Raw genomic sequence first — 17,904 nt, 5'->3', positions numbered from 1 at the left:
GAGGCAGTGGGGTTACAAAAGGGAGAAATCAGCCCACACCAAAGAGGCCCGCAACCATTTCACCGAACACCCCATGCATAAATCTACCTTGTCAAGGGGTAGGTGTTCCGCAGTATGGTGCTTTTTTGAGGAAAGTTCAGATGACAAAAGAGTGGTAGTTTGCAACCTGTGCCGTGCCAAATGAGACGGGGCGTGAACACTAGCAACCTCTCTACCACCAGCATGATCCGCCACAATGCAGCCAAGCACCTTAATAAGTGGGCTGAACCCCTGGGTCCACAATCTGGGTCTGCGGGTCACACCACTGCCTCCTCTTCCCCTGTGTTACGCACAGCTGGCCAATCCCCTGTCGAAAGCGTCGGCCCGGATGCCCCTTGCCCTGCACCTGGACCTTCGCATGAACCATCAGCAACAACATCCACTTCCCTGTCCCAGGTCAGCGTCTGAATGTCCATAACACAGTCATTTGAACGCAAGCGCAAATACCCACCCACAGGTCATAGCACTAAATGCGCAACTTTCAAAATTACTGGCCCTTGAAATGTTGTCATTTAGGCTTGTGGACACTGAGGCCTTCCGCAGCTTGATGTCGGCGGCCGTCCCTCGGTACGCAGTCCTCAGCCGCCACTATTTTTCACCCCGCGTTCACCAGCATGTGTCCCAGAACAGCACCCGTACCCTGACCAACGCAGTTACTGGGAAGGTCCACTTAACCACGGACACATGGACAAGTGCTGGTGGCCAGGGACGCTACATTTCCCTGACCGCACACTGGGTGAATGTTGTGGAGGCCGGGAGTGAGTCGTACCCTGGGATGGCACCGGTGCTACCCACGCCCAGGATTGCGGGCCCTACATCCATCAGGGTCTCCGCCAGTAGCTATGTTACTGGCTCCAACCCCCACTTCTCCTCCTCCGCCGCCTCCTTCTCCACTTCCACCTCCAGCAGCAGTCAGCCATCAGTCACTAGCCGGAAGCAGTGTAGCACTGCTGTGGGTAAGCGTCAACAGGCCGTGCTGAAGCTGATCTGCTTAGGGGACAAACAGCACACCGCCGCAGAGCTATGGCAGGGAATAAGGGATCAGACGAGCTGTGGCTCTCCCCACTCAACCTGCAACCAGGCATGGTTGTGTCTGACAATGGCCGTAACTTGGTGGCGGCTTTGGAGCTCGGCAACCTGACACACATCCCATGCCTAGCCGACATCTTAAACTTAGTGGTTCAGCGGTTTATCAAAATCTACTCCAATTTGCCAGAGCTACTAGTGAAGGTGTGCCGCATGTGTGCCCATTTCCGCAAGTTGTCCACAGCTTCAGCCGGTCTGTCAACGCTGCAGCAGCGCTTGCGGCTTCCAGCTCACCGACTGTTGTGCGATGTGAGCACACGCTGGAACTCTACGTTTTACATGTTGGCCAGGCTTTGTGAGCAGCAGAGGGCAGTTGTGGAATACCAGCTAAAACATGGTCGTCGCCTTTTGAGTCAACTGCCACTATTCACAAGCGAGAAGTGGGCATTGATGTCAGACCTCTGCATAACCATCCCACTGCTGTGTCTACTCAAACAATCACTGCTCACAATTAAGGACGATGCTCTGAATGTGGCTGACGAGGAAATGGGGGAAGACATTATACAGGATGAGAGCCAGCCCACCCTCAGTTCGTCTTCTCAGCGTGAATTGGATCATGAAGAGGAGGAGGAGCTGGAGACAGTTGCCTCTGCTACAGAGGGTAGTACCTGTGGAACTTTAATTCCATTGGTTCAGCGTGGATGGGCATAAAAAGAGGAGGAGGATGAGGAGATGGAGTCATCCTGATGTCGACATCGACGTCTTGCCTGTTGGTACTCTGGCACACATGGCTGACTTCATGTTAGGCTGCCTTTCCAGCGACCCTCGCGTTATACACATTCTAGATAACACGGATTACTGGGTGTTCAGCCTTCTCGACCCCCTCTACAAAGAGAACTTCACATCTCTCATTCCTGTGGTGGAGAGGACGAGTAAAACGGTGCAATACCAGAAGGTACTTGTTGAGAGATTGCTCAAAATTTTTCCATCTGACAATGCTGGCGGCAGAGTCCGTACTTCCTTAGGCAACCAAGGAATGGAGACAAGGGGAACACACAGCAGTTCCAACAAAGGCAGGGCAACACTGTCCAAGGCAGGGGACACTTTCGTGAAACCCCGCCAGCAGGTTTGGAACTAATGGTGGTCTGTGGATGGCACTATTACTGGGGATCTGTGGATGACGGACACTGTTATGGGGGGATCTGTGGATGACGGACACTGTTATGGGGGGATCTGTGGATGACGGACACTGTTATGGGGGGATCTGTGGATGACGAACACTGTTATGGGAGGATCTGTGGATGACGGATACTGTTATGGGGGGGATCTGTGGATGACGGACACTGTTATGGGGGGATCTGTGGATGATGGACACTGTTATGGGAGGATCTGTGGATGACGGACACTGTTATGGGGGAGATCTGTGGATGACGGACACTGTTACAGGGGAGATCTGTGGCTGGCACTGTTACAGGGGGATATGTGCCATCCACAGACCCCCCACCCCATAACAGTGCCATCCACAGAACCCCCCCCAGCCCATAACAGTGCCATCCACAGACCCCCACCCCTTAACTGTGCCATCCACGGATGTTATCCACAGATCCTCCCCCCGCCGCCGCCCCAGTATACAAATATAAAATGTCTTATTCAATTAAAAATGATTACACATGCCCCCTCACTCCTAATAGTACCGTACATCCTAATAGCTTCTGTACAATGCCGACAGGCAGGCCGGGCGGCCGGCGCGTCACTCAGTGACGTCACTTACCTGCGCCGCCTGCTTCAGTCATAAAGTAGGCGGCACAGGCACGTGACATCAGGGAGTTATGCTGCCGCCCGCCCGGCCTGCCTGCCGGCATTGTACAGAAGCTATTAGGATGTACGGTACTATTAGGAGTTGGGGGGCATGTTTAAAACCTTTTAATTGAATAACACATTTTATATTTGTGCAGCACTGGAGCGGCGGGGCGGGGCTATAGTACAGTGACTGCACCGCCCCGCAGCAATTGCCGGCCCCCAGCTCCTCCTCCCAGTCCCTCCCCCGCTCGCTCATACATCGCAAACTGCGATGTTAAATTGTCAGCATTCGCTCCATAAGACGCAGGGGCATTTTCCCCCATTTTTTGGGGGGGGGGAAGTGCGTCTTATGGGGCGAAAAATACGGTATAATTTATAATGTACTCAATCTACTGTAGTGTATTCCACCACAAACAAAGAGTATATGGTTGAATCTTTTCTCCTCCTCCTCCTCCTCATCCAGATTGTATATATTCCCTCCACTCAAATTTTTTTTAATAGGGTCAGCCCAATTGCAGGCCCTCAACTAAAATTTCTTTATAGGGTCAGCTTAACTGCAGGCCCTCAACTCAAATTTTTTTATAGGATCATCCCAACAGCATGCACTCGCATATAATGTTTTAGAGCGTCATCTCACCTGCAGTCACTCACATATAATGTTTTAGAGAGTCAGCTCACCAGCAGGCCCTCGCCCCTAATGTTTTAGAGGGTCAGCTCAGCAGCAGACCCTCACATATAATGTTTTACAGGGTCAGCTCAAATGCAGGCCCTTGCATATAATGTTTTACAGGGTCAGCTCACCTACGAGCCCTCGCATATAATGTTTTACAGGGCCAGCTCAACTGAAGGCCCTTGCATATAATGTTTTACAGGGTCAGCTCACCTGCAGGCCCTCGCATATAATGTTTTACAGGGTCAGCTCAACTGCAGGCCGTCGCATATGATGTTTTACAGGGTCAGCTCACCTGCAGGCCCTCACCTAAAATCTTTTACAGGGTCAGCTCAACTGCAGGCCCTTGCATATAATGTTTTACAGGGTCCCCCCACCTGCAGGCCCTCCCCTAAAATCTTTCTTTTACAGGGTCAGCGCACCTTCTGATGACGACAGCGAAGTCTTGCCTATTGGTACTCTGGCACACATGGCTGAATTCATGTTAGGCTGCCTTTCCCGCGACCCGCTGGTTATATGCATTTTAGACAACACAGATTACTGGTTGTTCACACTTCTCGACCCCTGCTACAAAGAGAACTTCTCATCTCTCATTCCTCTGGTGGAGAGGACAAGCAAAACTGTGCTATACCAGAAGGTCCTTGTTGAAAAATTGCTCCTAAGTTGATATGGCAGACATCCAAATGCATCGTCACCGTCACGGGGACGTGCGATCTCCTAGAAGTTATCTAGAGTCCACAAAGTGGCAGCAGGCCATCACCTGCAAGTTCAGTCTCAGTAGCCAAGAGTCTGGTCAACACAATCCTGAGCATGATGGCACACTGGCTGAACGTTGTGGAGGTCGGGAGCAAGTTAGCTGCTGGCACCAGACTTGCCCTCTAATAGATCCTCAGTAACGGAAAGTGTACTCATTCCAATAACAGGGCCGCTTAGGACTGCTGTATTGTTATTTATCGTCACTACCTCCCTGAGTCAGGAGTGGGTAATTGCTGCGCGCCTGCTGCCTTCCTTGGAATCTTGTGCTTTACTAACTTGACCCACCCTCTCTGGGTCAAGAAAATGTGGCAAAGCAACAACAGCCAATCGGATTTCAGCCATTGACCTCCCATGGATGTGGTATCCCTTTCTCAAGCTCCCTCTCTGGCATTGAACCTTGATTCCCCGTTACCCATTATCATCATGGTAGGCGCAGAAAAGAACATCGAAAGTTGATAGGGCAGACATCCAAATGGATTGTCGCCGTCACAGGGAAATGCGATCACCAAGAGGTTATCTAGAGTCACCAATGCGGCAGCAGGCCCTCGCCCCTAAGGTTTTAGATGGTCAGTTCAGCAGGCCCTTGCTCCAAATGTTTTTGAGGGTCACCAGCAGGCCATAAATCATAATTTTTCAAGAGTGTGTATGATGCCCTCCTTTATGTGTAACAAAGGGTGTTTTGGAATGCCGGTTCATTGTAATTTTTCGGAGGCCCTTTCACTTAGTGCATAGGCTTTGAGTGTAGGAGTCCCACTACCTGAACAATTGTAATACAATGCAAATGAGGCCCTCCTTTATGTGATATACAGGCTGTTTCGAAGTGCCTCTTGCTTATAATTTTTTGCAGCACTTTATATGCAATTGAATATACAGGAAAGAATGTTTCCTAACAATCTTTCCTGTAAAATTGATTTTTTTGGGGGGGGTTTTGTGCGTATTTTTGTCAGTCTGTAAAAGTGGCATACAACTCTACTAACATGGTTCCCAGCAGCGACCTGGGAGTCCAAGATGCATCCAGACATCGTCCCAATGCTGTTACCGATCCATTTCGCTGGTGTTTCTGTCACCCTTGTCCTTGTCTGCATCTGTACGTGTGAAATTCAAGCGTTATATACTGCTGTCATATTCTGTTATTCAAAAAACACCCATTTTGGCAAAATACTTTATTTGCGGCCTTGTCTGCATCTGTCCGTATAAGATACACGCTTTAGATACTGCTGTGCTATTCTGGTTTTAAAAAAAAAACTATTTAGGGCAGAAATCTTAATTTTGCAGCCTTTGCTGCATCTGCCATTGTGAGATACACCCTTTACATACTGCTGTTCTATTCTGGTATTAAATAAACACCCATTTTGGGCAAAAATCTTAATTTGCGGCCTTGTCTGCATCTGTAAGTGTGAGATACACGCGTTAGAAACTGTTGTTCTATTCTGTAATTTAAAAAAATCACCCATTTTGGGCAAGATCCTAAATTTGAGAAATATGAGGAGAGCGTCAAATAAGGTACGTGGCCCCGGTCGTGGTGCTGCTAGTGGAACTCCTGTTGCAGGGAGAGGACGTGGTCGATCTGTGCTAGCTACACGCACAAGTGAAACACCTTCCTCAGGTGCAAGTAGGCGTCAGAACCTTCAGCGGTATTTGGTCGGGCCTAATGCGGCTCTACGAATGGTGAGGCCAGAACAAGTACAGGCGATAGTAGATTGGGTTGCTCACAGTGCCTCCAGTTTCTTTACATTGTCTCCCACCCAGTCTCCTGCTAATAGATCAGAGTTAGCACCTGCAGCCGATGTCCATCAGTCTTTCACCTCACCCCCTTGCAAATCAGCCAAGCAGTCTGAGCCTAAAGTCATGCAGCAGTCTCTTCTGCTTTTTGATTACTCTGCTAGCAGGGTTTCCCAGGGCCATCCACATAGCCCTGCCCCAGAAGTGGAAGAGATTGAGTGCACCGATGCCCAACCACTTATGTTTCAAGATGAGTAGTGAAGAGCGGGAGGTGCCATATTCGATTTAGGGATATTTTGCGAATATTCGATTGAATATTCATCTTATATTCGTCGAAATCGACTATTCGTCATTATTCTATTTATCGCGAATAATATGCTATTAAATTTTTTGCGTATTGCGATTTTCTTTTAACTGTATAAGGCAACTTTCCTATTGGTTGGCTATTTAGAATATACGCTTTTTTTTTTTCCAATCTGCACAGTTGTTCGCATACTCCTCCCCGACAAGCGTCCCCGTCACCATGGGAACGCCTGTGGGTTAGAAAATACCATCGGATCTGAGTTTTACCCCGAGATCGTGAAAAGTCAGATCCAGTGATATACTCTAACCCACAATATTGCGAATATTACGAATATAGTGCTATATATTCACTATGGGAATGCCGCTGGGTTAGAATATACCATCGGATCTGAGTTTACACGATCTCAGGGAAAACTCAGATTCAATGGTATTTTCTAACCCACAGGCGTTCCCTTGGTGATGGGGACGCTTGTCGGGGAGGAGTATGTGAACGACCGTACAGATTAGAAAAAAAAGACGAATATTCTAAATAACAAATATATTTCCTATATTCCTATATATTTGTTTTTTAGCATATTCGTCATTTTATTTTCCATATGAAAACATGATTCCTTCCTGCTTAAATTGCTTGTGGGCCAAAGACGTATTGACCCACAAGAAAGAAGCAGGGAGGAATCATGTTTTCAGATGTTAAAAAATGACGAATATTCGAGATAGCGAATATATAGCACTATATTCGTAATATTCACGAATTAGCGAAGTTGCAATATTCGCGATTAATATTCGCTATTCGAATATTCGCGCTCAACACTAAAAATTAGTACATTAGAGGACCATCGCAACACGTCTCGGATGATGACAAAACTCAGGTGCCAACTGCTGGGGCTTTCGAAAGTGTGCAGACTGACAAGGAGGGCAGGGGTGAAGACTGGGTGGAAGATGATGTGGAGGACTATGAGGTCCTCGACCCCACATGGAATCAAGGTCATGCGAGTGTAGTTCGGAGGAAGAGGCATTCCCACCTGAAAGCGGGTGCACAGTGGAAGTACAAGGCGAAGGCAGAGGAGGAGGAAGAGGTCGCCAACGCAGCTGGGGCACCGCCAGCACCTCAGAAGGAAGGGTTAGCATGGCCAAAATGTGGAAAAGCTTTGTCAGCACACCACAACAACCAGCACCACCAGCTGATATGGAACGTCCTAGCAGAAGGCAGCATTTCAGCAACATGGTGGAGCAGTATGTGTGCACACGCCTACATGTACTGAATGACTAGTCTCAACTTCTGGGTCTCCAAATTGGGCACATGGCCTGAGCTTGCCCTTTAAGCCTTGGAGGTGCTGGCATGCCCTGCAGCCACTGTATTATCTGAACGTGTATTTAGCACGGCAGGGGGCGTTATCACAGACAAGCGCAGCCGCCGGTCCACAGCCAATGTGGAAAAGCTCACGTTCATTAAATGAATCAGGCATGGATCCCACAGGACTTGTCCGTACCTTGTGCAGAATAGACATGTATACCGGCCTTAACCAGCCATTTTTATGCTACAGCGCAATTGCTAATTCTTGTATTTTGGATATTTCACACTTTTCAAAAAAATTTTTTTTTTAAATTAAACAAAAAAACAGTGTTGGCTACCTCGTCCTCCCCCACCGCCGCTTCCACCTACAGCGCATCAGACTTCCACCACCTCCTCAAACTCCTACTCCATATGGACCTCCACCTCATAAATCAATTTTTTTTATTTTTACGTTTTTAATTTTATTTTATGTCATTTCACTAATTTGTCTGTTAAATTTTTGGGTGAAATTAACCAATTTTTGGGTGTGATATACCACTCCTCTAGCTAGTAGACAGGTAAAAAAAAATACTAATTTGTCTGTTACATTTTCGGGTGAAATTCTCAATTTTTTTAGTGTGATATACCCCTGCTCTACCTAGTTGACAGCTTAATAAATTTCACTATTTATTCTGTTACATTTTCGGGTGACATTAAAAAATTTTTGGCTGTGATATACCCCTGCTCTACCTAGTAGACAGGTTAATAAATTTCAAAAAATTTTCTGTTACATTCTTGGGTGACATTTTACAATTTTTGCCGTGAATAAACCCCTGCTCTGCATAGGTGACAGGGACCAATTTTTTTAAAAATAATCTGTTCCATTGGTGGGTGACATTAACCCATTTCTGGCGATGAAAAACCCCTGCTCTGCATAGGCGACAGGGACTCTAAAATTCTAAAATTCGTCTTTAATTGACCCTTTCGTTCGATCCTTCTGTTAATAACTTGTCCCACATTTCCACTCCATCCCATTTGCAGCCATTGACCTCCCTTGGATGAGGTCTCACTTTCTCACCAGAGTGGAACCCTGAGTGGAACCCTGATTCGCCGATAAACATGATCAAAATGGTAGGCTCAGAAAAGAACATCGAAAGTTGAATAGAGAAGATATCCAAATGGATCGTGGATGTCAGGGGACGTGCGATCAGGCAGAAGATATCTAGAGTCAACAAAGTGGCAGCACCTCACCTGTCTAACTTTTCCAAATCCAAAATACCCCAGTGACATTCCCTATAATTTTGTATTAATCATTCCAATAACAGAGCATCTTAAAAGTCCTATATTGTTATTTATCGTCACTACTTCCCCGAGTCGGGAGTAGGTACTTGCCGCGCGCCCCCTGCTTTAATAATTTGTCCCACATTTCCACTCGATCACAATTAAATTTCCTCCATTGATCTCTCTTGGATGTGGTCTCTCTTTCTCATGCTCCCTCTCCAGCGTGGAACCCTGATTCGCCGCTAACCGTGATCAACATGATAGGCGCAGAAAAGAACATTGAAAGTTGATAGAGCAGATATCCAATTGGATCCACTGCAGCCAGTGTATTGTCTGAACGTGTGTTTAGCACGTCTGGAGGGGGTTATCACACTTTATATTTCCCAATGTTTTTGGGTGTACCCTAATTTAAACAAAAAATAAATAAATAGAATAAATTAAAACCAAAAAACAGTGTTGGCTACCTCCTCCTCCTCCACCGCTGCTTCCACCTACACCGTCACATCCACTGCCTCCTCAACCTCCTACTCCATATGGACCTCGTCCTCCTAGCTCAAGATTATTATTTTTTATTTTTGCGTATTTTATGTTATTTTAAGCAATTTCCCTATCCACATTTGTTTGCAGAGCACTTGCCATGCTCTTAACCACATTTTGCTGCCATTTGCAGCCCTCTAGCCATTTCCATGACATTTTTAGAGCCATTTTAGAGCTCAAAAGTTCGGGTCCCCATTGACTTCAATGGGGTTCGGGGTTAATTTCGGGTCCCGAACTTGAACTTTTTTGTGAAGTTCGGCCGAACCCGTCAAACCCGAACATCCAGGTGTCCTCTCAACTCTATTTGTTAATTAATAAATTATATGTACCTCAAAATCGTTCCACTGAAAAATATGACTTGCCCTCCCTCCAAAAAATAAAATAAACTAGCCCTCTATAAAAAAAAATTATAGCTCTTGCAATAGATGAAAGGATGAGAAAATAAATAAAATATGTCAGCGTTTCAAAGGGATTTTCCAGTTTGCTTCAACAACCCTTAAAATAATCATTTATGAAGGTAGCGGTAATTTTATAATGTATTTCTTTTAACCTTTATTGCTCCTATTTTCTGTTCTGGGTTGTGGTCACATGACCATGTCCATGCAGCACTTTATTATTTCATGTGATGTTATATCCATGGGCATGTTAAATCAGCAACAAGAGCAATGATAGGGGAGTGTCTATGTAACTAGTTGGGTTGGAGGAGCCAAAAATGAGGAGAAGTGCATCATGAGAATGGTTGGATACAGCAACAGGAAGTGCTAGATACAGGATGTAAGGAACTCTAGGTGATTATTAAACTATAGTAAGTCCAGAAAATTCCTTTATGGACCAAAATAGGCAGGTTGTTAAGGAGTTAAAATAATAACATTACATGTTTGCACAGCTCTTTGTGCCCACAGGCTGCTACAGCACTTTTGTGTTTGTTAATGTTAAAAGGGTTGTCTGGTTTAGAAAAATAAAATGCCCCGTTAGATTATTCTGAATGAAAGACTCTCCTACCATATTCGGTCATTACACTATATACACATAGAGCTTCATTTCATCAAAACACAATGAAGGAGATTTATCAAAACTATAGCAAAAGAAAAGTGCATTTTTCAAAGACCATTCAAAAACGCAGACAGAAATATGATTGCTATGGGGTAATACACCACTTTTCCTTTGCACCAATTTATCTAAATCTTTCCCAGAGTCTTTGCATATAAAGTAGGTTGGAGAAATAAACAGGGATGTTCTGTCGGCATGTCAAGTGCACTCACTTTGTATCACCAGCAAATATTGTTCTTTAATTGCTATAAATAACATATTTTCACGAAAGACATATTTCAGACCAAAACTTTATTCATAAGTAGACATAAATGTAGCACATTGCACCAAAAAGGTGAAAGATCTTAAAAAGGCCTCCTTTGACTGATCAAGTTTTCTATTCTATTGCCTTTTCTTGTTGCTTTGTCCTACCTCTGCAGGTTGCTCATTTTTAATTGATATTTCATGAATAATTCACTCTCAAACTGTATTTTTTAAAGATGACTGTGGTTACCATTATTTTTTGAAGTCTGCCAAACCTTTACAGCCATTAAATGTGGTATGAAGGGGGTCTCATTAATTTAGCTGGAGTGAAAGTTAAAAGCAGCAGTGAAATGACAATAAGAAGTTGTTTAGGTTTTCATTTATTCATACGCCTATACACTTTGTTTGAATTAGAATTTTTTTTTGCTTATTTATGACAAATGTTTGATTCTTGGACACAATGGGAATCCATTAAAATATATGATTTTGATGTTTTACATGAGGTTGAATGTGTACATAAATAGATATAGTAATAGACTAATAAATGTAAAAAAACAACAAAAAAAAACACATGCTCAATTTTAACAGTAATATTCTTATTCTGCCATGTGGGATATTATGGGCGCAAAGTAGGGCACTAGGGTTGAGCGAACCCGAACTGTAAAGACCCTGGACCCGAACTCCAACATTTCGGTAAAAGTTCGGGTTTGGTGTTCGGTGATTTCTTAGTGCTTTTTGAAAGGCTGCAGAGCAGCCAATCAACAAGCGTTTAACTGTGTGACCTTAGAAGCCATCACAGCCATGCCTACTAATGGCATGGCTGCGATTGGCCAGTGCAGCATGTGACCCAGCCTCTATATAAGCTGGAGTCACGTAGCGCTGCACGTCACCCTGCTGTGCTTAGTGTAGGGAGAGGATGCTGCTATGAGGGAGAGAAAAAGACAGAATCTGTTATCAGAACTCCAATCGAACTCAGCGATCTACATAGATTTAGTTGTGTGGGTGCAGTGCACAATCTTTTTGCCATGCCCTGAGCCCAGTGACAGAGAAAAACAACTTTTATCCGTCTGTTAGTTAGGTGGGTGGCAGCGGCCATTTTATGCAAGCTCAATGCACCAGCACTGCATCTGTGCTTTTGTGACATTCAAATCCAAGCTTGAAATACTGCAATAATAATCTGGTTTTAAAAAAACTAAATTTTTGGCAATATCCAACAAATGGTGCCTTTGCAGGATTAGTCAGTGTGCAATTTAGGCTAGAAATACAGCTTTAATTTTCTGGGTTTTTAAAAACACCCTTTTGTTGCTAAATACACAATTGTACAGCCCTTGCTGCATCTGAAATTGTTAAAAACAAGTTTGAAATACTTCAATAATTTTCTGGCTTTGAAAAAAACACAAATATTTGGCAATAACCTTCATTTTGGGCCTCTGCCGCATTAGTCAGTGTGCAATTTAAGCTAGAAATACAGCTATAATTTTCTGGGTTTTAAAAAACTGCCTTTTTGTGCAAAATACACAATTTTACAGCCCTTGCTGCATCTGCACGTGTGAAATTCAAGCGTTATATACAGCTGTCATATTCTGTTATTAAAAAAAACACCCATTTTGGACAAAAAAACGTAATTTTGCAGCCTTTGCTGCATATGTCATTGTGAGATACACCCTTTAAATACTGTGGTTCTATTCTGCTATTAATAAACCACCCATTTTAGCCAAAAATCTTTAATTGCGGCCTAATCTGGATCTGTACGTGAGAGATACACCCTTTACATACTGTGGTTCTATTCTGCTATTAAAAAAACACCCATTTTGGCCAAAAATCTTTAATTGCGCTCTAGTTTGCATTTGTACGTGTGAGATACACACTTTACATACTGTGGTTCTATTCTGCTATTAGAAAAACACTAATTTTGGGCAAAAATCTTTAATTGTGGCCTAGTATACATCTGAACGTGGGAGATACACACTTTAGATACTGTGGTTCTATTCTGGTTTTTGAAAAACAGCCATTTTGGGTAAAATACTTAAATTGCGGCCTAGTCTGGATCTGTACGTGTGAGATACACACTTTAGATACCGTGGTTCTATTCTGCTATTAATAAAACACCCATTTTAGGAAAAAATCTTTAATTGCGGCCTAGTCTGCATCTGTACTTGTGAGATACACCCTTTACATACTGTCGTTCTATTCTGCTATTAATAAAACACCCATTTAGGGCAAGATCCTAAATTTGAGAAATATGAGGAGAGAGTCAAATAAGGGACGAGGCCCAGGTCATGCTGCTTCTGCTGGAGCTCCTGTTGCAGGGAGAGGACGTGGTCGATCTGTGCCAGTTACACGCACTAGTGAAACACCTTCCTCATGTGAGAGCAGGTGACAGAACCTGCAGCGATATTTGGTCGGGTCAAATGCAGCACTATGAATGGAGAGGCCAGAACAAGTACAGGCGATAGTAGATTGGGTTGATGACAGTGCCTCCAGTTCCTTCACATTGTCTCCCACCCAGTCTCCTGCTGAAAGATCAGAGTTGGCACCTGCAGCCGATGTCCATCAGTCTTTCACCTCACCCCCTTGCAAATCAGCCAAGCAGTCTGAGCCCCAAGTCATGCAGCAGTCTCTTCTGCTTTTTGATGACTCTGTTAGCAGGGTTTCCCAGGGCCATCCACCTATCCCTGCACCAGAAGTGGAAGAGATTGGGTGCACCGATGCCCAACCACTTATGTTTCAAGATGAGTACATGGGAGGACCATCGCAGCACATCTCGGATGATGACGAAACACAGGTGCCAACTGCTGGGGCTTTTGAAAGTGTGCAGACTGACAAGGAGGGCAGGGGTGAAGACTGGGTGGAAGATGATGTGGAGGACGATGAGGTCCTCGACCCCACATGGAATCAAGGTCATGCGAGTGACCTGTGTAGTTCGGAGGAAGAGGCGGTGGTCGCACAGAGACACCAGCACAGCAGAAGAGGGAGCAGGGTGCAAAAGCGGAGCGACCGTCCTCTAGACAGTATGCCTGCTGCTGCCCATCGCAGCAAGGGATAAAGCACACCAAAGCCAGCTCCAAGGAGTTCCCTGGCGTGGAAGTTCTTCAGACAATGTGCTGACGACAAGACACGAGTGGTTTGCACGCTGTGCAATCAGAGCCTGAAGCGATGCATAAACATTCTCAACCTGAGCACAACCTGCATGACCAGGCATCTAAGTGCAAAGCACGAGCTGAAGTGGAGTAGACACCTCAAAAACCAAGAAAGGGCTCTGTCTCCTCCTGCTTCCTCTTCTGCTGCAGTCTCGGCCTCTTCATCCACCTCTGGAGTGACAGTGCCACCTGCCACCCCGAAAACAGAGGATCTGCCAGCAACACCACCACCTAGGTCACCAAGCATCTCCACAATGTCCCACGGAAGCCGAACCCATCGAACCCGAACATCCAGGTGTCCGCTCAACTCTATAGGGCACCCTTAGAGCACCATGGCTTTTCCACTCTGCACTTAGACCACCTCTATGTCTCACTGATTGACAAGGGTCTGGCATTCAAAAGGGCTCAGTTCTTTGTTCCTAGATCGAAAAGCAGGACCAACTCAAGTACTTGTATTTTGTACATTTGCAGCAAGTATTGGAAGACTGCCCAAAATGAGAAAACAACTCACAACAGAAAAAATTTTTCCCTTAAAACTTAACCTTTATTATAAATGAAAAAAATATATAATTCTAATTGCTAACTTACTACCCCAACGGTACAAATCCCTAAAATGACCCTGAGTATGCCTACCTGAAGCGAAACACCTGTCCTGATAAGGGGCTAACGTACTGTCTTCAGAACTCTCCCAAGAACGCCCTAAACTATATCTATTGGGGTGTGCCAAATTAAATCAGGACAGCAGGGGAACGACCAATACCTAGCAAGGTTGGGATCTTGCTTTAATGCAAATACATTTCCACCCACTCCGAAGTAGGTTTCACCAGGGGCTGTGATGATAAGAGATAATGAATACCCAAGAGAAAGATATCACACAAAGATATGATACAATTCAGTTGCAAAGGAGACACCACAGTCGACAATAGGGCTCCTTATTGTTATATATCTACTGCCCAGTTTCCCACTAAAAAGATAAGGGGGACTTCAACAAAGATGGCAGTCAAAACCACTGAACCCTCGGAAATTACAATAAGGTTCATGATAAATGCTCTATGCAAGGCTCCTGATTTTCTCATGCATCACTGTAAAGATGACAGCATTATGGGCAGCGATGTATGGGCTGATGTCAGTGATGTGCAACCTGTATTTTATTGTGCCACCAGACCAAAATGCCAAAGGTGCCCGTAGCCAATGTGGCTTTATACTAAGAGTGGAAGTAGTATAAATGCCCTGCACTGCGACTGCGCAAGCTGTTGTATAGGAGTGAATACAGCACTGAAGTGTGGGGGGGAAGTGATGTAACTGGGCATACACATCACTTACTTGTAATCACATCGGTTACATCTAGAGATGAGCAAATTTTATGAAATTTTTTTTTTGGTCTGATTCTAACAGATTGGTCAGAAGATTCCGTTTTGGTACAAATAAATTTTATCAAAAGTGCTCCAATTGGCCAGACATGTTTTGCACAGCCCTCTGAGGTCTCCTAGGGCTTTATTTTTTAATAAATGTTCTTTCTCTTTCCCTTTTCAAAATCTTTAACAACATTAGTAATGTAAGAGCGATGTGATATATATATATATATATTTGTAGTAGGAGCTGAGCGAGGAACAGAGGAGGCATGCCTACGTACTGCCGTGACCTATCTGGCTGGAGTGTGCCCGGAGCCAGAGACGAGGTAAGGCCTAAATATGTGGGCCACCCAAGGAGGAATAGATGAGAAAAGGGGATGGGAGGGAGAGGCACAGGAACGAGCGCCCTCATCCTCCGGACCGCAGAGTATAAGTAGGGGATGGAGCTGTACACAGCCTTCACTATTTGTAGTAGGAGCTGAGCGAGGAAAAGAGGAGTGTGCCCGGAGCCAGAGTGTGGAGTGTGCCCGGAGCCAGAGACGAGGTAAGGCCTAAATATGTGGGCAAAAATGAGGACGACTGGCACAGTGTAGGGTGCAACAGTTTATTGAGCAAAAGAAACCTATAATGCTAACGAACAAAAGGCTCTGGAAATTTCAACCTGGGGATTAGGAATGTACCTTGCATAACATGACGACCGCCAACGACCCATCTTGCGGATCACATGAGCCGGCACCTGATGTCTGGATGCTGCAGAAGCGGCCCCTATGTGGAAGGAGTGCCCGGAGATGGAACTGGGATTGTAACCCAAACCCGCCGCTAGTGTTCGAACGTTGGAGATGAAAAGGGCAGAAGAAAGGGGCCTACCGTCTATTGGGAACAACGGGCCGTCTAAGGCGGGAGACTGGAGTGAGGCTAAAAGTTCCTTGAGAACTTTGACGGGACACCAGCAATTGGACGTGGGGAAGAACTCTACCTCGGTGGGAGGACCTGCCTGGTTAGTTTTGGTAGAAGGGATGGACAGCGTGAAATGGTAACTATGCCAGACAAGATGCCGCTGAGCAGGGTTGAACGATTGACCGAGCCACAGGTGAACTCCCCAGGCCTAAGAAACCCATAGAACCCAAGGTACATGGCCGCTTTGGTGGTGATGCTGGCCGAGTGCCCAAAAGGGAGACCGTCTAGGGCTACGGACAACTTGCGGAATAGCTCACCTGAAACTGGTTGCCTGCGCACCTGAACCCCCGTGCTATCCTTCTGAATACCCCTGAGAGTAGCCTTAATGGCCTGATTAGCCAGGATGGATTTGGGAGAGGGGTCACTGAGCATCCGATGGTGCTGGATACCTGCCAGATATAGCTTGATGGTATTGAATGATAGATGGCGGTCAGAATGGCAATGAGCTATAAATGCCATGAGGAATGTGACCTCGTCCACATTCCCCTGAGGATGGGTGTCAACGAACTGGCGAAAGACCTTGAACCCGGCATCATAATTCCTGGCGGTATTGGCGGCTAAAGAATGCTGGACTAGAATCCGAACGGAGGCTATCAGGGGCCCTAGTCCAACAGGAGGGAGCTGAATGGCGGAACTGGAGTACCGACGGGGTCTGCCTCTGGAAGTTCCTGAAAAAAGATGTCGTAATTAAAGCGGGATAAGGCATCGGCCGCGACGTTCTTTGCCCCCTGAATATGAAATGCAAATACATGGAAATTGAACTGCAAGGACAGCCAAACTAACTTGCGCAGGAGGGACATAATTTTCTGAGACTTCGCCCTCCCTTTTGTGATGATTTCTGCCAACACCTGGCTGTCTGTCATAAAAATTACCGACTTGTTAGCCCAGAGTGAACCCCATACCTGGGCGGCTGCCGGTAAAGCTCCAATAACGGAGATGACTGCATGGAACCTTCATCGGATATGAATTCCACCGGCCAACTGCCGACCAACCAGTGCGGATGGAAAATGGGTGCAGCGTCGGTGAAGACTGTGGGGGACGCGGAATACGGGTACGGCACGAACTGGGAAATGCCGTTCCACCTGGCAAGGAAAGATTGCCACATCTGGAGATCCTCCATGGCATGTCTGTCCAGTTGGACGGTGGAATCCTGATCCGGAGCTGACGGGAGGAGACTGAGAAGCCGAGAAGTGAACGATCTGCCCTGGGGCATGATCCTGAAGGCAAAGTTGAGTTGACCTAACAGGGAATGGAGCTCCCGCTTGGACAGGACCTTAGACAATGCCGCGGAGGAGATAGCGGCCTGAATCTTCGCCAGCTTCGCCAAGGGGAGGCTGGCTGCCATGCGGACGGAATCCAGGATGATGCCCAAGAAGGTAACCCTGGTGCCTGGCCCCTCCGTCTTAGCAGCCGCCACGGGGACCTCAAGCCTGGCGAAAAGCTGGAGCAAACTAGCCAAGCCCGAGGGGACGCCCTGAGGCCTCTCGACGATCAGGAAATTGTCGAGATAATGGATGACCATGTCCAAAGCCCCGTGATGAACCAGGATTCAATGCAGGCGCCTGCGAATCTGTCAAACAGCCAAGGGCTGCTCTTGGATCCGAAGGTGAGCCGGTTGGCGAAGTAGTACCCGTCCGCCCAATGCAAGCCATAATATTTCCATAGCTGGGGAAGGATAGGGAGCAGCTTGAATGCATCCGCTATGTCGGCCTTGGCCAACCAAGCTGCTTCCCCAGCCAGCAAGACATACTGGAT

General features: G+C 46.0%; 1 pseudogene; it reads right to left on the bottom strand.

Annotated features, from left to right (window-relative positions):
• Positions 1–17,671, bottom strand: part of LOC120993852 — a 56,642-nt pseudogene extending 38,971 nt beyond the window's left edge.
• Positions 17,672–17,904: the final 233 nt, after the last annotated feature.

This window comes from Bufo bufo, chromosome 3, assembly GCF_905171765.1.
Source record: "Bufo bufo chromosome 3, aBufBuf1.1, whole genome shotgun sequence".
Taxonomy (NCBI): Eukaryota; Metazoa; Chordata; class Amphibia; order Anura; family Bufonidae; genus Bufo; species Bufo bufo.
Note: the sequence above shows the minus strand (reverse complement) of the source record. Positions and strands in the feature narration are given on the sequence as shown.